The 12761-nt window shown below is 39.2% G+C and overlaps 1 long non-coding RNA gene across 2 annotated transcripts; it reads right to left on the reverse strand.

Annotated features, from left to right (window-relative positions):
- Positions 1–901: 901 nt before the first annotated feature.
- On the reverse strand, positions 902–9348 carry LOC127395691 (uncharacterized). 2 transcript variants are annotated; one of them, XR_007891840.1, is made up of 4 exons: positions 9248–9348; positions 8413–8535; positions 5654–5902; positions 4904–4956 (listed from the first exon to the last, which is right to left on the reverse strand). It is a non-coding gene; the product is annotated as an uncharacterized LOC127395691 (long non-coding RNA). The 2 variants fall into 2 exon arrangements; XR_007891841.1 differs by lacking the exons at positions 4904–4956; positions 5654–5902 and adding an exon at positions 902–1194.
- Between the last annotated feature and the right edge of the window lie 3413 nt (positions 9349–12761).

A 12761-nucleotide genomic window follows, 5' to 3' on the forward strand; every position in this document is an offset into this window, starting at 1 on the left:
GGACTGGCAGCCATTATAATAGATACTGAACTGCTCCAGCAATTTGTCTTAGGAAGAAAAGAAAAACTTTTAGTTGCTAGGATTTCTCTCCTGTATTTCAAGGATATTGCAGATAATTTTAATATTATATTTTTTAATTCCACATTACTATGTCAAACCTAAATAAAATAAAATTACAAGTTTTCATTTTTATGTTCTCAGTATTTTAATTATTTTTATTTCTATAATTTTAAAATGTTAACTAGTATTTTTTTAAATTTTTCTATGTGAAATCTGAACAAAGGAGGGAAAAATATCATTAACATATTCTTTGTGACTAGACTTTTCTCACAACTTGCTCTGATTGTGTTGTACAGGTTTAGTTTTTTAAATTTGTTTTCTAATTGGAGCAGTTTTCAACCATTTACTACAAAATAGGAATTTGCTTTGGAGTTGTTATACAAATGATTAAGAAGAGACCTTCCTGTTCTTCTGAATACTTTACATTTTAAGAACTTTAATGGACTTATCCACTATGTGGATAAAATCTGTTTATGAATCACACAGAAAGATGAGCTCAAACCTTGAGAATAAATGGCTGGTGCATCAGCCAATCTCTGTCTGAAGTCTTCATTTAGGAACGGAGTCCAAGGATTTCAATGGTTGTCCAGCATCAGAACACTTTAAAAACTTGTCTTTACTCTTTGCTGCCTTGAGCTTTCACTCTGTAAACATCCTGCCCTGACAGGGTGTCAGGAAAGTATATGTTTTATATGTATTCTTATCTTACATTATTAATATAAACATTAGAGTGTGTGATGCTCAGTTTTACTAAAAAGGGAATTAGTTGTAATTAAAACGGACTGAGCTTCTCTCAAAACTATGACAATCAACTTCTTCAGGCCTTTGAAGGCTTCTGAATGGTTTTATTAAAGACAACAAATTAAAGGGTATTCACACAATTTGTCCTTGTAGCAAAGAATGCAAATGGCTTCCTGGGTTTCATTAGAATAGCTGCCACACGTCCAGGGAGCTGATCCATCCTTGCTACTGAGCACTGATGAGATCACACCTAGAATGCTGTGTCCAAATCTGGGCTCCACAGTTAAAGACAATATGCGGACATTGGAGAGTCCAGCGAAGATCACTTACATTGTGACAAAAGTAGACCATCTCTTCTATGAGGAGAGGCTGTGAGAACTTGATTTGTTCAGCCTGGAGAAAAGAAGGATCAGAGGTGATCTCATCACTGTGTACAAATACCTGAAGGAAGGGTGCAAATAGGGCAGAGCCAGGCTCTTCCAGTGGTAGCCAGTGACAGGACCAGAGACAATGGGCACAAACTGAAATACATGAGTTACACTGTGAACATCAAGAAACACTTTTTCACTGTAAGGGTGAGTGAGCACTGGCACAGATTGCCTAGGGATGCTGTGGAGTCTCTATTCTTGAAGATATTCAGAAGCTGTCTGGACATCGTGCTGGGCAGCTGGACCTAGGTGACTATGCACCACCTAGACTGGATGACCTCTGGAGTCCGTTCCCAACCTCAACACTTCTGTGATTTTGGGAATCTTAGCTCTTATCCCAAATAAAGAGACTTTTGACACAAACTGTGCTGGTTATAATAATTTCTGAAGATTTTGAAGAATTTCACAACTACATTTCTGAACAATAGCAAGTACCATAGTGATTGTGATTTGATGATATTGTGCACAAATGCAGCAAGGAAAATATAGATAGTAGGACTAGTGGTATGGAAGGAACTTGTAACTGTATATAAACTGTATGTTAAGAAATGAAGAGGAATTATTTCTCTACTAAAGAGCACCTTTAAATTTAAAATGGCCTTCCTTTCATTGCCAGACTTTGGAATGGACCTCCAAAGAACATCTAGCTCAACCCTCCTGAATTAAGCAGGGACATCTTCAATCAGATCAGGTTGGTCAGGCCCCAGACCAGGCTGAATTTTAATATTTCCAAGGATAGGGCATCCACAGCCTCGCTGGACAACCTCTTCCGGTGTTTCACCACCCATAGCGTAAATGTCTTCCTTATATCTGGTCTGAATCTACCCTCTTTTAGTTTAAAACATATCACAACAGGCTCTAATAAAAAGTCTGTCCCCATCTTTCTTAAAAGCCCCCTTTAAATATTAAAACTCTGCAATAAGGTCTCCCCAGAGCCTTCTCTTCTCCAGGCTGGACAACCCCAGCTATCTCAGCCTTTCTTAGTAGCAGAGGGGTTCTATATCTCTGATAATTTTTGTGGCTCTGGCTCTGAACTCACTCCAACAGCTTCATGTTTTTCCTGTGCTGGGGACTCCAGAGCTGTACCCAGTACTCCAGGAGCAGTCTCACCAGGGCTGAGTAGAGAGGCAGAATCACCTTCATCAACATGCTGGCCATGCTTCTTTTGATGAAGTCTAGGATATGAGTGGCTTTCTGAGTTGCAAGAGCACATTGCCAGTTCATGTCCATCTTTTCATTCACCAGTGTCCCCAGAATCTTCTCTGCAGGGGCACTCTCCAGCAGTCTGACTTGATATTTGGGGTTGCCCTGACCTTGCACTTGGCCTTGAAGAACCTCATGAGGTTCATATGAGCCCGCTTCTTGACCTTTTCCATGTACCTCTGAATGGCATCCCACCCCTTAGGTGTGTCAACCACACCACTCTTATTGATGTAGTGTACAAACTTGCTGAGGGTACACCAGCTTAGTTTGACCAGTAAGTCTTGTCTCAGCCATGCTAATTCTTGCCTTCCTTTCCTGATTTCTTATACCTGGGGATCGAGAGCTCTTGCACTCTAGGGAAGGTATCCTTAAAGGTTTGCCAGATCTGTTCTCTTGTCCCTGAGAGTGGTTTCCCAAGGAGTCCTATTGACAAGCTCCTTGAACAATTGAAGTTTGCTTTCCTAAAATTCAAGGCCCTAAGCTTACTCTTTGCCTGACCCATATCCTTCAGAACAGTGAACTCCACCAGTGCATGATCACTGCAGCCCAGGCTGCCTCCAGTCTTGACATCAGTTAGCTCACTTGGGTTGGTCCCCTCTGGTAGAGCTGTCTATTACTTTGCTTAAGACATTATCCTCAATGTACTCCAGGAGTCTCCTAGATGGCCTACATCTTGCCATCCTACTTTTCCAGCAGGTGTTGAGGTGGTTTAAGTCCTCCAGCAGGATGAGAGTCTGTGAATGTGATGCTTCTTGCAGCTGGAGTAAGAAGTCTTCATCAACAGGCTCCCCTTGATTGGAAAGTTTGTACTAAACACCAACCACAAGGTTCTCTTTGTTGCCTACATCTCGTAATTCTTACCTGTGAGCGTCCAACCTGCTCATGGTTATTCTTCAGAGACAGCTTTTCTCACTCTATCCCTTTCTCCCCCTCCTTCCTCACATGTCCCTTTTCCACAGCCTATAGCCATTGGTAGCTGCTCCTCAGTCATGGGATTTGTCCCACCACGTTCCAATAATGGCAACTAAGTCACAGCAGCACTGCAGCTTCCGAGTCCTGCTGTTAATTGCCCATGCTGTGTGCATTGGTGTAGAGGCAGTTCAGTTGGGCTGTTGGCTGTGTCACCTGAGAGGAGCACTCCTTAATGCCCTTGATGTATTTCACTGAGGTTTCACTTCTGGTGGCTACTATCTCAGGAGCCCCTGGCTTACCTCTGAGACTGAAAACTTCAGGTGCTCTCCAGTGTAGCCAACATGTCTCAGAGGAAAAGGGAGGACACCCTCGCTAGCACCCTGTCCCTCTAACCTCCCATAGGTTGTCATACACAAGCCTAATACTATCCTCCCCTGCTCCAAGTCTACTATAAAACTGTCACTAGGTCTTAATCAAAGACCCTCTTTCCCCTATAAGACAGGTGAATCCCATCTGACACCAGCAGGCCTAGTGCCTTGCAGAGCATCCCATTATCAAAAATCCCATGATTGTGGTGGGAACACCAGCCACGGAGCCAAATTCTTCTTTGATGAAGAATAACTAAGTGCCACATGCCATCTTCTGAGAAAGCAGCACTGGTCCCATAAATAAGTACGGGACTGTAAAGGCTCCTGTTGCCTCTGTACCACAAATAGGACAGTTTCTGAGCTAGAATGTTTGTATTGTACAGAAAATAAAGACTAATGAATTAACATGTACTTCTTTCTCATTTTTGCCTGAATAATTCTTACCAAACAGAGCAGCAAGCAATGCATATTTGTAAAATAAATTAATTAAAAGCTGGAGCAAATGAGACTATCAGCTTTTATCATATTTTGCTACATAGTATTGTTCTAGCATTAAAAATATTAAGACAAAAATTAAGGCTTATAATTAGACTCAGAGGCTTAGATTATTAAGCCATGTTTCCATGTCTAACATAATATTTTTCGTTTCAGCATAACATTTTTTTCTGAGTTTTCAGGGTGTAAAAACTGATTAAATTTGTAAAATAGAAAATCTGAGACTCAGCTTCATTGTAATAGTATAAAATTCTTTACTTCTACTTATAGCTTCTTTTTAATACTAATGATTATGCCTATGAGTCCTGAAAATTTAGTGTCACTTGATGGGGTGCAGAATATGGATCGTGACAGTATCCTCATACCAAGATGTTTCCAGCCAAAAAAACCCAACAAACCAAAACAAAAAAGAAGTAAAATATCTCCACTGTTGTCAGAACTGATACAGCTACATACAGCTAAGTGTGTCAGAAAATAGAACTTGACAGTATTTTTATTGTTCTTAACTTTTTTTTAGCAGAATGGTACTTCCTGTTATCTCAGAATGGATTTTTTTTTTTCTTTTTTTTAACAAAACTATCCTAGTTATGAGAATAAGACTGAGAAAAATCACACTGGATGCTAAAAAAAAAAAAACGCTGGTAAATTTGTCAACAAAATTGTGCATTGGTGACTTAGTATTCAACAGGAAACTGACCTTTGTTTTGCAGTCATGCCTTTATCATCTAAATGGCATCTTGAATTGGGTGCTGGAGAGTGCAGAAGTGGAAAGAGGAAAGAAAGAACAGGTCAGAAAATTACTGTAATGGGTTAACTGGAAAATAGAATGAGATGAGAAGTCCTCCATCCTGCTTTTTCGTCCCATTCACAATTTTGTGTTAACTGAAAGAAAGATTGCATTGGCAATATCCTGCTGAAGAGCACATTTCTTTTTAACACCCTGACTATTATCAGCCATTAACCTGGAATGCAGTTTGCATCGTGACATGGATATTGTAGCATAGTGAATTTGGACTGCAAAGGAAAAGTTATCCTGTTTTCATAATTTGGGAGACAATGCTATAATTTTGCAGACAATGCTATTTTAATAAGGGTTATTGAAACCACTTTCATGCAGCAGTTTTGAAAACCTACACCTGCCAAAACAAAAATCTGTCAGGCGGTAAGAGTTGTGCATTTTAAAGGGCTGCAATATTTTTCTTGCTATCAGAGTTCGTGCTATTTGCAAGGGATACAAAAATGCGAAGACAAACTGCATAGAAATACCAAGTTCCTTTTTTGCAGAGGCCCTTCTAATCTATAAGGTACTATGTCCTGTGCCCTTTTGCTTTTATCTATTCCTGCTCATTCCAGCTCCAAGATTTATTAAACCCCTTTTATGCATGTGTCTTAGACAGCTGTCTTTCTTTTAATCTGTAGACTTTCCCCTTCTCTGCTGTTGTCTACCTTCCATACAAACTCAGGAAACAGCTCCTTTGCATCTCTGAGTAATGTCTTCTTGCAAGATCTGCATACGTCTGTCCAATCCTCTTTCTCTTCAGCTTGTTTTCTGTCTGGCTTCTGTAATATTGTTTTCTTTTCATCTTCTTCATAGTGGGTTTCATTTTGACCACATATTTTTTTTTCTGGCTTATGTAGGGAGAAGCAGCTGACAGCATATGACAGATACCCAGCATTTAGCTTTGGTTCGTGGCTCTAGAAATACAAAAGAAGGAATGTTGCTTGTCCCAAGACTTGAATATACTCTTTATTGAGATACTTCTCAGTTCTGAAGAGTTAGCTAGTTAATTAGGCAAGTCTAGCTTCAGTCTTTAAGAAGTCTCCGCTGAGCATATGCTGATTGTGGCTGCTTCTGAAAGCAACTGCTTGCAAAAAAAATGACAGATTCCTTCTCTAAACCTACATGACTAGAGCTCCTCAGCAGACAGGTTATAAACTTTACTAGGGGAAAGGAAGGGCAGACAGACAGTACTTTCTATTGTTTTTCTCAGAAACTGCGTCTTCCCAAAAAATAATTTGGACCCTAATATAATCTTGAATGGTTAAATCAATTACAGAAGTCTTGTAGCAGGGATTATAGGACAAATTTATGTACCAGATAAAACTGTATTAAAAAGCAACCAAACTGAAAACAAAAGAAAACCAAAACCCAAGCAAACAAACCAGAACACCCCAAAACTAGTTTAACTGTAGTGAATGCAGTCTGCTATAAGCACAGTGAAAAGCCACTCCAAGCACAGAGCATCTGCGCCCTTTTGGAAGTACAAAGCCCTCGATACACTTCAAGAAAGGACAAGGAGCTGGAAGTAGTTAGCAAAGTGATCTAGAAAAGTTATTAACACAGAGTAGCATTTATTTCCATTAGAGTCCCAACAAAATGCCATGGATTTGCTTTCTAAGAATCCCTCTACAGCATTTAAATTACTCTGGCTTGAAATCTCTCTCTTTTACTTGGAAAATAGAATAAAGATTCATTCATATCAGCTAAATGATGGTAGACGTTTTGTATGTATTTAACAGGGGCAAACTACAAATCATATTTTAAATAAACGTGGAGAATAAATCAATGTGCAGGCAGGGACAGATGCTCCTTGGGCTTTGGGAGGCAGCAGGACAGGGACTAGCAGCCAGGGCCTGTCACACCAACCCCAGCCAGGAGCAGGGCAGACAAGGAGGGAGCAGGCAGAGGCAGCTACATTCCCAGGCATCAGACACCTGATGGGGACTGGTATCGCAGGGCCAGGTTGGGACAGTTAATTAAATTAAAAAAAAAAAAAAAATCTGGTAAGAAAATACTTAAGTATTTAAGATCAAGCACTTTGGCTAAGTGCATTGCTGAATTAGGGCATGGAGTAAGAAACATAGATCAAGTAATGTCCATCACCAGGTGCTGAGCCAGTGTAGTAAATGTAATGTCCTCAAATAGATACGTGCCTATGCCTTAAGTTCTGTTTTCAAAGTTCAGAATCCAATTTTTAACTGATGCATTACAATGACATTTATTCATTTTCTGTATCTGTGATGAAAATATCTGATTTACGTGTTACGGCAAAGAGCAAATATGCAATATATTTAAAGCCATGAGGAAGAAATAAACTATATGCCAGCTACATGACAAGAAAAGTAATACTGGGTTTTAGAACTGAGCTATATGCACATTAATGAAATACTGGCATCAGGACAGTAATATGATGTTGTATCAATGCTTGACATGGAATTAGAAATTTTACTTGTAGTACCTGATTGCCCTTTATGCCTTGGCATGCCCATCTAGAGTGTTACTACAGAGAGTCATCCATTGGTGAAGAAAAATTATTTAATAGAGTTTATTACGTAGTAAATAAAAACGTGGAGTTCTTGAAATGCTTTGTTCTGAGATAAATGCCAAATACAGATGTCAAAGGTGGGAGAACTTACTGCATTGGTAGCACTGTGCATAGAATAATTAGGAATTATATTTTAGAAATTGCCTAGATTAATACGTTTGATTTACTTCCTTTTCAGTGATACATGATACACAAGTAGAAAGCATGTCAGACAGATACATGAAAAATCATTCATAGAATCATAGAATCATTAAGGTTGGAAGGGACCTTAAAGATCATCAAGTTCCAACCGCCCTGCCGTGAGCAGGGAACCCTACCATTAGACCAGGTTGCACAAAACCTTGTCCAACCTTGCCTTAAAAACCTCCAGGGATGGGGCATCAACAGCCTTCCATCAACAAACTCCCATTTTGGGAGTTACATTGAGTATGGCATGCACAGATTTCCATGGAATGTTATCTTAGCCTTCAGTTGTGTTAATTTACTTGCAGGACAATACATTACCTTTAAAATTTCAACAATTTCTTCCTATTAAAGTATGGTGCTAGTGAGAGTTGTTAGTACTGAAGTCTACTACCTCCCTGCCATTTCATGGTCAAAATATGATGGAGAAAACAAAATTCTGTACAATAATTTCAAGCTCTGTAATATTTTGAACTGAGAGAGGAAGCAGTGAAATTTATAGCATCTAACTTCAGAGAAAAAAAGTGAAACCGTTCACCATCCTTCATGGTTAAATAAGAAAACTCCAAGATATCCTTGATACAGATTATATTATCTTTCAAAGACACTTCAAGTTAAGAAATAATAGTGTTCAAATCTCTGCTCCTACTACCTCTAGCAGCTCTGAATATTGCTTTTAGTCACAATTTAACCAACCTGTTTTCATTTCCTGGTCCAAGCAAACACAGCGCAGTGTTTACAGCTTACATTTTTTAAAGATTTTTTTGTATGCATCATTGTTCTTTCTTCTCAGGTTGTGGAAGTCCATGCTGAGTATTGCTGCAAGGAAAATACAATATATGAAATAAGTCAGCAAATATATAAACAGATCTTCACGCAAAAGTAAAAATACTTTCAGTGAAAAATACTGATTCTAGTTAAATACCTCCATGAATACTGTAAAATAGTAAACTTTTGCTTGAATCATCCAAGAAACTACATTCCTTTTATTTGCCTTATCATAGCACATTCTGATTAATTTATGCAATCTTCAGTCATCCCATATTTTCAGCTACTGACACCAGATTTTTTTACCTTCCATTTCCATTATCAAGGCATTCTCAGCATGGAATGTAGCCATGTTCCAATGAAAGGTGTCACCTAAGCAGAACTTGGCTTCAGTGATACCTTTTACGTGGACTGTATGTTTGTTAGCATGTAAAAGAACAAGTTTATTAAACTGTACTCATTGTTACTGCAAATCATTATAAAGTCACAGATTTACAGGGGGTGCGGGCAAGGGCAGGGGCAGGGGCAGGGGCAGGGGCAGGGGTAGGAATAGAATAGAATAGAGTAGAGTAGAGTAGAATAGAATAGAATAGAATAGAATAGAATAGAATAGAATAGAATAGAATAGAATAGAATAATAGCATGGTTCAGCTGGAAGGAACCTACCATGATCATCTAGTCCAACTACATGACCAAAAGTTAAAATATATTATTAAAGACATTGCCTTTAAGGTCTTCTAAATACTAAGAAAAATTTACCAACCTTTTCTAGGAAGTCTGTTCCAGTCTTTGACTACCATCTCGGTAAAGAATTTTTTTTCTAATTTCTAGTATGAGCCTCCCCTGACAAAGCTTTGAGCCATTCCCAAGCATCCTGTGACTGGAAACCATGGAGAAGAGATTAGCACTTCCTTCTCCAAAAGGGCAGGTGAATGTTATTGAACATCAATTACTCCTGTCTTACATTCAATAATGTCAGAAAAGCCAAGGGGTAATGATATTTGCAGAACTTTGTTCTGCTATGATTGTCCCTTGCAGTAGAAAAGAAGCACATTTTCACTAAAATTACCAGAAAGAACTGGATATTGAAGATGGCTGCAGCAGTATATGTTGAGGGCTGCCCAGCTGGAAACTTATTTTGCTGGGGAGGACCTGGAGGTCCTGGTGGACACCAGCTTGAGCATTAGCCAGCAGTATGTGCTTACAACAAAGAAGGCAAGTGGTCTCCTAGGTGGATCAGGAGTGTTGCCAGCAGGTTGAAGAAGTGCTTCTATTCAGCACTGGTCATACCTGGAGTGTCCAGCTCTGGGCTTCCTGTGCAAGAGAGACATAGATATATATCATACAGAGATGATAGGACTGGAGCACTTCTATGAAGAGAGGTTGAGAGAACTTGGTCTGCTCAATCTGCAAAAAATAAGGATCAGAGGTGATCTTGTCAATGTATTTAAATACCTGAAGAGAGGATGCAAAGAGGACAGAACCAGGCTCTTTCGTGTGGTGCCCAGCAACAAGGTAAGAGGCACAATGGACCCAAGCTGAAACACAGGACATCCCCTCTTAACATCAGGAAACAGTTTTCCACTGTAAGAGTGACTGAGCACTGGCACAGGTGGCCCAGGTGGGTTCTGGAGTTTCCACCCTTTAAGATACTCAGAAGCCATTTAGACATGGGCAACAAGCTCTAGGTGGTCCTGCTTAGGCAGGAGGGTTGGACGAGATCACCTCCAGAAGTCCGTTCCAACTCAGCCAGTCTGAGATTCTGTGACTGCTGTGGTATCAGCTGATTTACCTGCCATTTGGCCATGCTTTAGGTTGTCATCATGTGTTACACACTGATCGGATTTTACAGACAGGAGAGGACTAAATTCAGGTACTTCTTTGTATGTATACATTCTTGATAGCATAATTGATGCATATGAGATATAAAAGAATAAAAGTTTAAAATGTGACAGAGCACTGAAGCAATCATTAATTTAATCTAATAACTAAAATACTGGGCAATCCTTAAACAGTGCAAGAATTCCACTCTGGATTCCAATTATGATCAAAATTAGGAAGGAATATTTTTAATGGAGGGAGACAACAGTAGGAAACCAATATTATTTTATGCAATGAAATAGATTCCTCTTTTATAGTAAACATTAGAAATTTATGCAATTTGAGACATGTAATTTCCTCCCCTTAGAAGGCAGGAGGAAGTACTTTATATGAGGTTAATTTGGCTGGGCTGTGGCATCTAGCACATTCCCTTCTTGGAGCCCTCTCATTTATAAGAACACAAGATACGACGTCCAGCAACAGTGGCTGGTTCCTCAGATCCTATAATCTGTAACAACAGGTAGTGCTGAGCTGCAGAAACACTGAACAAATCCTGTCGTACACTAAACAGCTGATAGTCTACAACTCCCACTGGATGCCAATTCATTTGTGAAATACAGAACTTCTAAGGTGACTAGCCCAGATCCGCATAAAATTTAATTGCCCTAGGGTTAGAAGGCAACACTGTAAAGGTTTTTATTGGTCATAAATTTACTTAGATTTTAATAAAACTCAGCCACAGCATTTGGCTCTATGACCTCATGCAACGGTGAATTTTACCACTATCATGCCGTATGACCTGATGTTTTCCTCTTTCATTTGCTATAATTTTGCAGTTACTAATTTCAAAGCAGTTATTAAATTGTTCTTAAAGACAAACATAAAATTAGAACTGTCATACTGGAACTGATTCAATGTGCTGTATCCAGCACCTGGAAAAGACTATTTTCTTCATTAGTTTATTTCTTCATTAAAAAAGGGTGTTTTATTCAGTCCTTTTTATTAAATCACCTTTACCCATGAAAACCTTTGCATTGTCTTTATTTCTGTGAAACACCAGTCACTTTCAAGTCTTAGCCAAATTCCTAGTTTCACCAACTTTGTGCAGCAGTAAGTCCCACACTAATTATTTGCCATATAAATAAATCTTATTTTAATTTACTTTGAATTAGCCAGGTTTAACATTTTTTATTTCCCACCATTGTTTTCAGATACTTAATGGGAAAATGCAAATTTAGTTTTTCCACACCATTGTTTGTTTATATACTTTTATAAAAGTATCTGTGTATACCACAGTTCAAGGGGGACAGAGATACGCTGGAAAGAGTCCAACAGAGGGCTACAAAGATTATTACGGGACTGGAACATCTGTCATACAAAGAAAGGCTGAGAGTCATGGGGCTGTTTAATCTTGAGAAAAGAAGACTGAGAGGGGATCTTATCAATGTCTATAAATATCTGAAGGGTAGATGTCAAGAATGGGCCAGTCTCTTTTCAGTGGTGCCTTGTGATAGGACGAGGGGAAATGGCACCAAGTTACAACACAGGAAATTGCACCACAACATGAGGAACAACTTCTTAACTGTGATGGTGACAGAGCACTGGAACAGGCTCCCCAGAGAGGCTGTGGAGTCTCCTTCTCTGGAGACTTTCAAGACCTGTCTGGATGTGCTCCTGTGTGATCTGCCCTAGGTGTTCCGGCTGCAGCAGGGAGGTTGGACTTGATGATCTCCAGAGGTCCCTTCCAACTCCTGAGATTCTGTTATTCCTGTGGAGCTTTTTGGCTCTACCATGCTGCATTTTGTAAGCAGGACTTTGCATTTCTGACTGTGTTCTGTGAATACAAAGACTAGAAAAGTGGTATTGGGCACATCTGTAAATGAAGAAAAAGTAGGCCAGCAATGTACTGGTGTACAACCACTGATCTCGCTCAGTCACATCGTAATAAAAATTATGTAACAGTTCAATTTTTTTTCCATTACTCCTCCACGTCTGAAATTAATTACAATCAGAATTATAATTATTATACTTCAGATTTCATGAGAAGAAAAATAAAGATATATTTTGTAAAGATATATTTACAGGCTGGAAATTGATTTTTTAAATGCCTGTTTGGCTTATTTCTACCAGTATGTTGTTGAAACAAAAGGTAGGCCAGTCTTCTTCATTACCATGCCACAGGTTGAAAAGAAATACAATGTGAATTCCTGACATGAATGCAGGAGGTCTCCACACTTCACTGCTTTGAGTGGTGAGTTGAATTAAGTAAGAGCTCCTGCCTGAGTCACACCATGATCTTCTGACTTAATGACAATTGTACTGTCCCCCTTAGGCTCTGTTGAACTTTCTTCCTCCGTTTACAGTTCTTCAATTTCACTTGGTAATGTCACTGCATTTTTGTGGCAAGTTTTGGGATGTGGCCACTGGAAATTGAACTCTTATGAGCTCTGACTAAA

This window comes from Apus apus, chromosome Z (assembly GCF_020740795.1).
Source record: "Apus apus isolate bApuApu2 chromosome Z, bApuApu2.pri.cur, whole genome shotgun sequence".
In the NCBI taxonomy this organism is placed as follows: domain Eukaryota; kingdom Metazoa; phylum Chordata; class Aves; order Apodiformes; family Apodidae; genus Apus; species Apus apus.